This window comes from Mustela nivalis (genome assembly GCF_964662115.1).
Source record: "Mustela nivalis genome assembly, chromosome: 6".
Lineage (NCBI taxonomy): Eukaryota > Metazoa > Chordata > Mammalia > Carnivora > Mustelidae > Mustela > Mustela nivalis.
Genome location: NC_139025.1, coordinates 117,774,069 through 117,787,566, shown reverse-complemented (window position 1 = coordinate 117,787,566; position 13,498 = coordinate 117,774,069). Strand labels below are relative to the sequence as shown.

General features: G+C 37.0%; 1 protein-coding gene and 1 pseudogene across 5 annotated transcripts in view; one reads left to right on the top strand and one right to left on the bottom strand.

Moving 5' to 3' along the window:
* The window catches only part of HMG20A (high mobility group 20A), a 90,643-nt gene that overhangs the window by 36,739 nt on the left and 40,406 nt on the right, over nucleotides 1-13,498 (top strand). The gene's annotated exons all lie outside the window — the stretch shown is intronic.
* On the bottom strand, nucleotides 1,354-2,843 carry LOC309866485 (dnaJ homolog subfamily A member 1 pseudogene; annotated as a pseudogene). Its single transcript has one exon. The product of its transcript is annotated as a dnaJ homolog subfamily A member 1 pseudogene (transcript).

The following is a 13,498-nucleotide window of genomic DNA, read 5'->3' as shown; positions in this document are numbered from 1 at the left end:
TACCTTCTGTGGGATTTGACAAACAAATGATTATATATCCACAATTGTGGTATTGTGCTGTATAGTTTCACTCCCCTAAAAATCCTTTGTATTCTGTCTGTTCACCCCTGCTTCCCCTCTAACCCTGGAAGTCATTGTCTTTTTACTGTTTCCATATTTTGCCTAATCTGGATGTCGTATGGATGGAATCATATCATACGTAACCTTTTCCGATTGACTTCTTTCACTTAGTAGTATTCATTTACGTTTATTCCATGTCTTCTCATGGCTTGATAACTCACTTATTTTTAGCACTGAATAATATTCCGTTATCAGTATGTATTACAGTTTGTTTATCCACTCAGCAACTGAAAGACATGGTTGCATCCAAATTTTGATGTTACGAATAAAGCTGCCGTAAACATTCATGTGCAGGTTTTTAGTGGATGTAAGTTTTCACTTCCTTTGTGTAAATACCAAGGAACTCAATTGTTGATAAGAATGTACTTTTGTAAGAAACTGTCAAACTGTCTTTGTAGTGGCTGTACCTTTTTTACATTCATTCCCACCAGCAGTGGATAGAATTCTTGTCCTAAATCCACATCGGCATTTGGTGTCGGATTTTAACCGTATTAGTTTAGTATTAGTATCAGTTAACCATTACAGGTTTTAACCGTACCTAGTAGCTATGTATTGGTAGTTCATTGTCTCACTTTTCAGTTCCTTAATGATGTGATATTGAACATCTTTTCATATAGATATTTGCCATCTGTATATCCAGTTGATTGGTGGAACTGTTGGGTTCATCTACATCCTTACTGATTTTCTATCTTCTCGATATGTCTCTTTCTCTTAGAGGGGTGTTAAAGTCTCCAACTATAATGGTGGATTCATCTATTTCTCCTTGCACTTTTATCAGTTTTTGCCTCACACATTTTGACCCTCTGTAGTTAGACATATAAACATTAAAAATTATTACGTCTTCCCTGAGTATCATCCCTTGGCATTGTCCCTCTTTATTCCTGATGACTTTCTTTGCTCTGAAGTCTGCTCTGTCTGAAATTAATATAGCTACTCTTGCTTTCTTTTGATTGGTGTTATATCATTTCCCATTCCTTCATTTTTAATGTATGTGTGTCTATATATTTAAAGTGGGTTCCTAATAGACATCATATAGTTGAAACTTGTGTTTCATTACTCTGACCATCTCTGTCTTTCAGTTGTGTATTTCGAACATTGACATGTAAGGCAGTTATTAATATAATTAGATTAATGTCTGTCATCTTCATTACTGGTTTCTATTTGTTGCCATTGTTCTTTGTTCCTTTTTTATTTTTTTTCCTTTTTTATGTTCCACACCTTTTCTGCCTTTGGTGTTTTGTTTTTTTTGTTTTTTTTTTTTGAGCTTTTATATTTGAGTTTATTCTTCATTTAACTTTTAAAACACTACTATAGTTGAATATTAAAACAAAAACAATAGCAAGTAGTGAGCTATGATTATAGTCCTTCACTCATTCACTACTGCACATAAAATGCCAGCAGTGTTATTCACTGGCCCCATTAAGAGGTCTGACACTGAACACCACCCCTGGGATGATGTTCATCATCTTCATATGCTTCCCCATTGTAATGGCACTGTCTTTCCTGATTTGGATCAAAGTCCACCAGTTCTACCTGGTCCATTTCATCAGTCTCTTCTACTTCCTTCCTCTCAGGTAGGAGTTTTTCCAGCAAAGAGAGTTTATCAGGAGACAGAAAGCCATTCTCAGGAAAATTTACCTTAAATTCGATGATGAGGTGACCCTTCTCATATGGCCTATGATAAATTGGCATGCCTTCATTTAGCACACATTTGATATCTCCAGGCTTGACAATTTGACCTGGATGAGAGGTGATGACAGTGGTTCAGTTGTCAAGAGTAGATATTGACTTTTGAAAACCGCACAGTGCTTCAACCAGCTGTATGTCCATATACATGAAAAGGTCTTCTCTTCGCCGAGTAAAAACAGCATGGTCCTTCTGATCTAAAACAATGATAATATCTCCTGGTTCTTGGTCTCCCTCACCATGGAATGTTATCTTCTGGCCATCTTTCATGCCTTTGTCAATATGAACTTCTAGAATCTTCTCTCGAACTATCTTCCTTCCATTGCAGCTTTTACATCTATCTTTAGGACTGATCCGTTCCCCATGGCCCTGGCACTCCATGCACACAGACTGAATTTGCCGAACCATTCCAGGTCCTATCTGATGAATTCTTATTTGCATTCCAGTACCTCGGCAATTGGGACAACACTCAACTGCTCCTTTCTTACCACCTCAGCCTTCATATTTACCGCAAATCACATTCTTTTGCAGAGCTAGTTTTCTTGTTGCACCATTATATAAATCTTCTAAGGTTACTGAGAGCTGATGCACAACATTTTTACCTCTCCTTTCTCTCTGCATTCTTCCTCCTCCTCCAAAAAACATATCAAAGATGTCCGTGGGGGAGCCAAAACCACTACCAGCTCCACCTTCTTTAATTGCCTGTTCACCTCCTTTGTCATATAATTCCCTTTTCTTTGCATCAGAGAGTACTTCATAAGCTTGAGAAATCTGGTTAAACTTCTCTCCTTCATTTGGATTCTTATCAGGGTGGTACTTCATAGCCAGTTTCCTGTAGGCCTTTTTCAGTTCTTCTTGGGTGGCATTGGGTTTGACCCCCAAAACATCATAATAAGTGGTTTCTTTCACCATTTTCGGTGAGAGGGCCGAGGCTGATGTGGGGGAGCGGGAAGGAGCGCGTTGCTGGGCGCAGCTCGGGTAGCCGCCGCTCCTCCGCGTCTCACCGAGCATTCTGGAAAGTTCCTGCCTTTGGTGGTTTTAATTGAGCATTTTTTATTCCATTTTCTCTCCTTTCTTACCATATCAATTCTATTTCTATTTTTTACTTTTTTTTTTTAAGTCGTTGTCCTAGAGTTTGCAATATTTTAAAACTACTCCAAGTCTACTTTCAAATAACACTGTTCCATTCATGGGTAGTTCAAGTACCATATAACAGCAAAATAATCCTAATTCTTTTTTCTCAGCCCTTGTATCATTACTGTCATTTATTTTACATAAGTGTGTGTGTGTAAGCGTACATAATCAAATACACTGTTGCTGTTATTACTTTAAAGAAGCTGTTATCTGTTAGATCAATTAAGAATAAGAAAAATAAACCTTTTTATTTTGCCCTCACTTACTCATTTTCCAGTGGTCTTCCTTTCCTTATGTGGGTCCAAGTTTCAGACCAGTGTCATTTTTTTCTTCTTTTTGAAGAACATTTTTACTTCCTTCTTTTTTACTTTTTTTTTTTTTTTTTTAACTTTCAAGGCAGGTCTACTGGAAACAAATCCTTCAATTTTTCTTTGTGAAAATTTTTGTTTCTCCCTCACTTTTGTAGATCATATCACAGGATACAGAAATTTAGGCTGTTGTTTTTTTTTCTCTCAATGCTTCGTATATTTTTATTTGACAGACAGAGATCACAAGTATGCAGAGAGGCAGGCAGAGAGAGAGAGGAGGAAGCAGGCTCCCTGCTGAGCAGAGAGCCCAATGCAGGACTCTATCCCAGGACCCTGGGATCACGACTTGAGCCAAAGGCTGAGGCTTTAACCCACTGAGCCACCCAGGAGCCCCTGCTTCCTGTATTTCATTCCCCTCTCTTGATTACATACTTTCTAAGGAGAGATTGGATATAATTATCTTTGCTTCTGTAGGTTAGGTATTTTTAGGAAGCTGGCTTCTTTCTTAACCCCCTCCCCCCTCAGGATATGTGTGTGGATCAATTTTATTTTAAACCCAGTGTTTTATTTTAACATACAGTGCTATATTAGTTTCACGTCTACAATGTAGTGACCCAACCTTCCATACATTAATCAGTGTTCATCAAGACAAGTGCATTCCTAATGCCCTTCAACTATTTCATTCATCCCCCCCAGCCACCTCTCCTCTGGTAACCATCAGTTTGTTCTCTGTAAGAGTTAAGAGTCAGTCTCTTGGTTTACCTCTCACTCTCTTTCTTTTCCTTTGCTTGTTTGCTTTGCTTCTTAAATTCCGCATGAATGAAATCATGTATTTGTCCTTCTCTGACTGGCTTATTTTGCTTAGCATTATACTGTCTAGGACCATCCAAGTCACTGCAAATAGCAAGATTTCATTCTTTTATACCTGAATAATACTCCATTGTATGTATACACCTCATCTTCTTTATCCATTCACCTATTGATGGGCACTAGGCTACTTTCATAGTCTGACTATTGTCAGTAATGCTGCAGTAAACATAGGGGGGCATATATCCCTTCAAATGCTGTTCTCACATTCTTTGGGTTAATAATACTCAGTAGTGTAGTTACCGAGTCACGGGGTAGTTCTATTTTTAACGTTTACAGGAAACTCCATATTGTTTCCCACAGTAGCTACACCAACTTGCATTCCCACTAACAGTGCACAAGTGTTGCTTTTTTTCCACATCCTCACCAACACTTGTTTCTTGAGTTTTGTATTTTAGCCATTCTGGTAGATGTCAGGTAATATCTCATTGTGGTTTTGATTTACATTTCACTGATGATGATGTTGAGCAAGTTCTTATATGTCTGTTGGACATCTGGATGTCTTTGGAGAAATGTCTGTTCATGTCTTCTCCTTTTTAATTAGATTATTTGGAGCTTTGATGTTGAATTGTATTAGATCTTTATATATTTTGGATACTAACCCTTTGTCAGAGATGTCGGAAGAATATATATGCAAATATCTTCTTCCATTGAACAGGTTGTCTTTTAGTTTTGTTGATTTTCTTCTTCACTGTGCAGAAGTTTTTTATTTTGGTGTAGTCCCAGTAGTTTATTTTTGCTTTTGTTTCCCTTACCCCAGGAGACCTACCTAGAAAGGAAATGCTATGCTATGACCATTGTCAAAGAAATTACTGCCTGTTTTCTAGAATTTTTATGTTTTCAGGTCACATATTTAGGTGCTTAATCTATTCTGAGTTTATTTTTATGTATGGTGTAAGAAAGTGGTCTAGTTTCATTCCTTTGCATACAGTTGTCCAGTTTTCCCAAGACCATTTGTTGAAGAGACTGTCTTTTTCCCATTGCATATTCTTGCCTCTTTGTAGAAGATTAATTGATGATATAATTGTGGGTTTATTTCTGGCCTTTCTAGTCTGTGTTTGTTTTTGTGCCAGTACCATACTGTTTTGATTGCAATAGCTTTGTAATATAACTTTAAGTCTGGAATTGTGAAACCTCCAGTTTTGTTGTTTTCAAGACTGTTTTGGCTATTTGGGGTCTTTTCGTGATTCCATACAAATTTTAGCATTGTTTGTTCTAGTTCTGTGAAGAATGCTGGTGGTATTTTGATAGGGGTTGCATTATATGTCTAGATTGCTTTGGGTAGTATAGACCTTTTAACAATATTTGTTAATTCCATGAGCATGGAATGTCCATTTCTTTGTATCAACTTCAGTTTCTTTCATAGCCATTTTATACTTTTCAGAGTACAGGCCTTTCACCACTTTGGTTAAGTTTATTCTTATGTATCTTATTATTGGGTACAATTGTAAATGGGATTGTTTTTCTTGATTTCTCTTCTGCTTCATTATTAGTATATAGAAATGCAACAGAGTTTCATATATTGATTTTGTATCCTGTAGCTTCATTGAATTCATTTGTCAGTTCTAGTATTTTTTTTTTTTTTTGGTGGAGTCTTTAGCATTTTCTATTTATAGTATCATATCATCTGCAAATTATAGAAGTTTTACTTCTTCCTCACCAATTTGGATGCCTTGTCTGATTGCTGTGGCCAGGACTTCCACCACTATGTTGAATAAAAGTGGTGTAAGTTGACATCCTTTTCTTGTTCCTGACCTTAGGAGAAAAGCTGTTTTTTTTCCCATTGAGTAAGATGTTAGATGTGGATTTTTCATATAAGGCCCTTATTATATTGAGGTATATTCCATGTAAACCTATTATATTGAGAGTGTATATCATAAGTGGGTGTTGTACTTTATGAAAGCTTTTTCTGCATCTGTTGAAATGATGTTTTTTATCCTTTCTCTTATTTTTCTTTAAGATTTTATTTTTAAGTAATCTCTGCATCCAATGTGAGGCTCGAACTCACAGCCCCAAGAGCAGGAGACGCATGTTGTACAATTGAACCAGGCCAGGCACCCCTATCCTTTCTCTTATTGATGCAATGTGTCACATTGATTGATTTGTGAATATTGAACCACCCTTGCATCCTGAGAATAAATCCCACTTGATTGTGGTGAATGATTTTTTAAATATATTGTTGGATTCAGTTTGCTAGTATTTTGTTCAAGATTTCTACATCTGTGTTCATCAGAGATACTGGCTTTAGTTTTCATTTTTTGTGGTGTCTTTACCTGATTTTGGTATCAGGGTAATGCTCACCTCACAAAATGAATTTAGAAGTTTTCCTTCCTCTTCTATATTTGGAAAACTTTGAGAAGAGTAGGTATTAGCTTTTCTTTAAATGTTTGATAGAATTCATCTGTGAAGCTGTCTGGTCCTGGACTTTTTGGTTTTAGGGGAGATTTTTTTATTAACTGATTCTTAAATTCCTGGTAATCAGTCTGTTTAAATTTTCTATTTCTTCCTGCTTCAGTTTTGATAGGTTATGTTTTTAGGAATTTATCCATTTCTTTTAAGTTTGTGTAATTTATTGGCATATAATTTGTCATAAATCTCTTATAACCATTTGTATTTCTGTGTTATTGGTTAGTTCTCCTCTTTCATTTGTGATTTTGTTTGTTTGAGTTCTCTCTTTTTTTGAGGCTGGTGGAGGTTTATCAGTTCTTTTTTATCTTTTCAAAAAGAACCAGCTTCTGGTTTCAAAGATTTCTTCTTCTTCTTCTTTTTTTTTTTTTTTTTTGGTTTCTATATCATTTATTTCTGCTCTAATCTTTATTATTTCTTTCCTTCTGGTTTTGGGCTTTGTTTGTTCTTTCTCTAGATCCTTTAGGTAGGTCAGGTGGTTTATTCGAGATTTTTTTTTTTTTTTTATCTTGGGGTAAGACTGTATTGCTATAAACTTCCTTCTTAGACCTGCTTTTCCTACATTCCAAAGATTTTGGAGCATTGTGTTTTCATTTTCATTTCTCTCCATGTAATTTTTTATTTCTTCTTTGATTTCTTAGTTGACCCAGTCATTATTTAGTAGCATGTTCCTTTGCTTCCATTTGTGCTCTTCCTAGATTTTTTCTTATGGTTGATTTCTAGTTTCATAGCATTGTGGTCAGAAAAGTTACAGAGTATGACTTAGATATTTTTGAATTTGTTGAGATTTGTTTTGTGACCTAATATGTGATCTGTTCTGGAGATTGTTCCACGTGTATTTCAAAAGAATTTATATCTGCTCTTTTCACATGGAATGTTCTGAATATATGTGTTATATCCATCTGGTCTAGTGTGCTATTCAAAGCCACTATTTCCTTGTTGATTTCTCTTCAGATGATCTGTCCATTGATGTAATGGGGTGTTAATGTCTGTACTCTTATTATATTGCTATCGATTGGTTCCTTTATGTTTGTTTTAAATGTTTTATGTATTTGGGTACTCCCATGTTGGTTACATAAATATTATAATTGTTATAACTTATTGTTGGACTGTCCCTTTAATAATTATATATATATATGTCCTTCTTTGTCTCTTAAGTCTTAAAGTCTTTGTTTTAAAGTCTATTTTGTCCCTTATCAGTATTGCTACCCCAGCTTTCTTTAAACATCCATTTGCATGATACATGTTCCTCTGTCCCCTCATTTTCAATGTGTATGTGTCTTTTGGTCTGAATTGAGACCCTTATAGGCAGTGTACAGATGGGTCTTGATTTTTATCCATTCTGTCATCTTGTGTTTTTTGATTGAAGAATTTAGTCCATTTATACACAAAGTGATTATTGATGGATAGGTATTTGTTGCCATTTTGGTAGCTGTTTTGTGATTGTTTTTGTAGTTCTTATCTGATCCTTTCTTCTCTTCCTCTCTTTTACAGTTTGCTGGCCTTCTTTAGTAATATACTTGGGTTCCTTTCTCTTTCTTCTTTGAGTATCTCTGTTTGGTTTTTGATTTGTCATTACCATTAAGTTTTTATATAACATCTTCTGCATATAGCAGTCTATATTAAGTTGATGGTTGCTTAAGTTTGAACCCAGTCTTTTCTCTATTCCCTCCCGCATGTTATAGCTATATGCTATCATATTTTACATTCTTTTGTTTTATGAATCTTTTGAGTGATTTTTATCAATATACTTACTTTTACTACTTTTGTATTTCCTACCTTTCTTACTCTTACTTATGGCCTTTCCTTTCTACTCACAGATTCCCCTTTAACATTTCTTGTGGGGCTCTTGTAGTGGTCATAAACTCTTAGCTTTTGTTTGTCTGAGAAAGTCTTTATATCTCCTTCTGTTCTGAATGATATCCTTGCTGGATAATGTATTCCTCACTGCAAAAAAAAATTTTTTTTGATACTTTGAATGTATCATGCCACTTTCTTCTGGCCTAAAAACTTTTGCTGAAAAACCACTTTGAGCCTTATGGGGTTTCCTTTGTGTATAACTATCTTCTTTTCTCCTGTTGCTTTTAAATTTTCTCTTTTCATCATTACTTTTTTACATTTTACTTACTATATGCCTTGGTGTAGACCTTCTTGGTTTGATTTTGTGGGGGAATCTCTCTGCCTCCAGGATCTAGGTATCTGTTTACTTCCCCAGATTAGGAAAGTTTTCAGCTATTATTTCTTCAAATAAATTTTCTGTCCCCTTATCTCTCTCCTCTTCTCCTGGGATCTCTATAATGCAAATGTTACACTTGGTGGAGTCACTGAGTTTCCTAAGTCTCTTCTCATTTTGCATATTTTTTTCCTCTCACCTTTCAACTTGATTAGTTTCCATTAGTCTGTCTTCTAGATCGTTAATTCATTCCTCTACTTTTTCTAGTCTGCAATTTATTCCATCTGGTGTATTTTTAATTTCATTTATTATGCTCTTCATCTCTGATTCTTTTTTATCTCTTTGTCAAAGGTCTCCCTGTTGTTCTCCACTCTTTTCTCAAGTATAGTGAATATCTTTATGATCATTATTTTAAATTCTCTGTCAGGCATATTACTTGGATCCATTTAATCTAGGTTTCTTGCTGTGGTTGTGTCCTTTTCTTTCAGTTGGGACATACTCCTCTCTCCCATTTTGTCTAATGCTCTATGTCTGTTTCTGTGTGTTAGGAAAGTCAGCTATATCTCCTGCTCTTGAAAATAATGGACTTAAGAAGAAGAGGTCCTGTAGTGCTGTGCAGGTCAATGTCCTTTGTTTACCAGGACCTGGTGCTTCAAGAGGTGTTTGCCGTGTGTGTTGCATATGTCCCACTATTGTGTCTGGGCCACTTTTTCCTTCAGTCCAATTGTCTACAGAGACTCTCTTTGCTTGTTTTTGCACAGTATTTGGTCCACAGTCAGGGTGTGCATTTTTTTTTTAAGATTTTATTTATTTATTTGACAGACAGAGATCACAAGTAGGCAGAGAGGCAGGCAGAGAGAGAGGGGAGGAAGCAGGCTCCCTGCAGAGCAGAGAGCCCGATGCAGGACTCGATCCCAGGACCCTGGGATCATGACCTGAGCCGAAGGCAGAGGCTTTAACCCAGTGAGCCACCCAGGCGCCCCAGGGTTGCAATTTTAACAAGGTTCACCTAGGACACGCAAGGCCCTCTACCACTGCCAGAACTGAGGCTCTACAAAACACATGGATTGGGAGGTGGGTTGGGGGATGCAATGTTGGCACAGTCTTCTCAGGGAGGTAGACTTGGCAGTGCTGGGACTGGGCCGACTTGACTGGAAAGGATGGATCCACCAAAGCACATGATGGTGGGGTTTGGTGTAAACAACTTAGGTAGTAAATAGTGAGTGCGCCTGCTGTGCTGGTTCCTGCAGGTGGCTGTGTATCTCCTGCCAGCTCCTTAGTTCCTGGAGAAGTCCCTCAGTGATCCCTACCTTTCTAGGACACACTCAGGAATGAGTAAATTACTCTCCCTCTCATATGCCCCAAGCATTCTTTAAACTGCTGCTTCTGTGCTGTATTTCAGCTAGCTGTTTGTTTTGCTGTCTCTTTAAGGGTAGGGACTCAGCTTCCTATAACCCTCTAGGCTCTCCCAGAACTGAACCCATTGATTTTTTAAATTCCATGCTTTAAGTCCCATTGTTTTTAAGAACTCAGGAAATTTGGCCTTTCTCACTTTCAAAGCCAAATATTATAGGGGTTCATCTTCCTCCTGCAGGCTTCCCAGTGTCACGGTTTGTTTCTTTCTCTCTCCTAGCCTGAAGCTCACTTCCCCCTACCACCCTCCTCAACAGACAAGCACCAGTAGTTCGGCCCCCACCACATCTCCACCCTTCCTACCCTCTTCAGTATGGCCTGTTCTTTATCTTTAATTGTGGAGGTTTGTTCTCCCAGTCTGCAGGTGTTTTTCTGGGTTATTTATACTGATGTGAGTATTGTCTAGTTGTATTCATGGGACAAGGTGAGTGTAGGGTCTGTCCACCCTCTTTGCAGCCTTCCCTCTATTCTAGCTTCTTTCAAGATTTTTTTCTTTATCTTTGATTTCCTGAAGTTTGAGTATGATTTTTTTTTTTTTTTTTACTAAAGCTTTTTTGTTTATTTTTTACATTATCCTGTTTGATGTTCTCTGAGTCTCTTGGACCTGTGGACTATTGTTTGATACTAATTTGGAGGAATTCTGTCACTGTTGCTTCAAATACTGCTTTTGTTCTTTTCTCTCCTCTACTGCTATTCCCATTATATGTATGTTACAGCTTTTGTAGTCACTCCAGGTTTTGGATAATCTGTCCTTTTGTTAATTCCAGTCTGTTTTCTCTTTGCTTTTCTGTTTTAGAAATTTCTCTTGTCATATTATCAAATTCAGAGGATCTATCCTCAGCTATGTCCAGTCTACTAATAAACCCATTAAAAATATTCATTTATGTGTCAGTGTTTTTTTTTTATCTCCAACATTTCTTTTTGATTCTTTCTTAGAATGTCCATCTCTCTTTTATCTGTTTATATTTTATATTATCTATCTCTTCCTGCATTGTCTACATTTTCCATTAAAGCCCTGAACTTATAATTTTAAAATGTTCTGGTCTGAAAACTTCAGTATTCATGCCATAGATTACTTGTTCAGTCTCTTCAAACTGTGTTTTTTTTCTTCCAGTATGCCTTGTAATTTTTTTGTTGAAGAGTTGACATGATATACTGGATAGAAGGAACTGTGGTACATAGGCCTTCAGTAATGTAGTGGTAAGGGTAGAGGGAGAGCATTCTATAGTCTTAGCATTAGGTCTCAGTCTTTTGGTGAGCCTCTGCCCCTGGACTATAACCTCTCATGCTTCTCAGGGTTGTTTTTTTTTCCTCCCTTTAGGTGAGACAGGATGGCTGGAGGGAGCTGGAGTTGTATGTTTCCCTTAACCCATGTGGAAAGCTAGAAGGGCTAGAATTGATATTTCCTTAGCATTCCTAAAAAATGTGGTAAGAATATGGAGAATTTGGAACTCTCTTATATTGTTAGGAGGAACATAAAATGCACAGATGCTTTGGAAGACACGTTGGCAGCTCCTCAAAATGTTAAATGTGGAGTTACCATATGACCCAGTGATTCCATTCCTAGATATATGCCCAGGAGAACTGAAAACACGTCCACAAGAAAACTTGTACACAAATGTTCATAAACAGCATGATTCATAGTGACCAAAAAGTCGAACTAACCTAGGTCTGTCAGCTGAAAATGGATAAGCAAAATGTGGTATAGCCATGCAAGGGAATGTTACTCATCCATAAAAAAGAATGAAATGCTGATGCTACAGCGTGATGAAGCTGTGTGATAAACACCTTTATGCCTAACAAAAGGAGCCAGACACAAAAGGCCACATCATGTATGATTCCATTTATATGAGATGTTCAGAACAGGTATATAGCCATAAAGACAGAAAGGAGATTAGTAGTTACCCAGGCCTAGAAGAAGGGGAGAATGAAGAGTAACTGCTAGTGGGTACCAAGTTTCTTTTGGGGGTGATGAAAATGTTCTAAAATCAATCATGGTGTTGATTGTATGGATAGCCTTATAAATATATAAAAGCCACTGAATTGTATGTTTTAAGGGATGAATTTTATGGTATGTGATTTATATGTTTAAAAAAGCAACTTCGGATGGCCTTTGATGTGAGTCAGGGGTAGGGAGTGTAAAGAGAGGAGGGTGAGTGGGAGGGTTTGAGTGACTTAGGTTTGAATTGGTTGGAAAAGTTTGTCAGAGCTGTTATGGCATTTGGGGAAGATCCTAAGAAAATGTAGAATGATTGCTGAGAACATTGAGGGCCTATTTGTGGTTAGATAAATTTACAGGAGCATCCTTTGTGACTTTTCTCCAACACCATCTTGAGCTAAAACTCAGAATTGATCTATATCTGAGGTGTAAAAGGAGGGCAAGGCAAAGAATTTGAGAGTGTTGACAAAAGAATATTTGAAATGTGGCCATGGAATCTAAGCTGGACAGAGAAGGGAAAATCAAGGGCCAGTGAATAGAGGTTTGCGTGGTTAGAGGTCAGTTGTAGTAGAAGTAATTGAGAGAGCTGAAATGATAGGGAATAGTGGTCAAAAAGACTTGAATTTGAGGCTGGTTGGACAGACAACATGATTTTTTAAAGAACTGGGAGTTTTACATAAGGCTTTTAGTGTGGAAAATGAGGGCAGAATCTCTCCTCTCAACTCTTAGGTATGTGATGAGGAGGGAATATAGTGCCTCTCCATGAAAGAACTTAATGAAGTGAGATTAACATACAAAAGTAAGGAAAGGGCACTTGAAAATAGCCAACCCCAGAAAACCTAAGTACAAATTAGGCTTCCAGCAACTGTCCAACACATTTGGAATAATGTAGTCTCATTGTTGAGATCATCCCTCTTGTTGGGAAGGGTTACTAGGAAAATCTTAGTTGAGGAACATTTTAAACTCCACCTCTGTTGACCATGCAGTGTTCTGAATATGATTTGGTGCTCCATATTTACTACAGGGAGAAAATGTATTGATTGCCCAATAAATATCTAGTGTACTTACTATAATTGTCATTATAATTTTTACTATTGTCATTAAAATATCTTAAATTGGCACCATGTTTTATATATCTATCTTTCTTTTTTCTTTTTTTTTTTTTCAGTGAGTGGCTAGTGTTCGAGGGTATTTTGGGATTTTCAGAGCTACAGTCTAGACCCTCCTTCAAAGTGTAAGCCCCAAAGTAATGCTCTTTTTTGATGCCTCCAGGTAGAAGCCTTCACTGGGAGGTCCCATCTGCAAGGAAACATCTGTGTGTTATGCTTACTTATGTAAACTGCAGTGGAAAACCAGATTTGTATATTGCTTTGACTTTGTGCATATTTCTCTTCTTTCCCCTTCCAGAGCAGCATTCATTACATTTCTTAAGTGCTTCACATAGAATTTCAA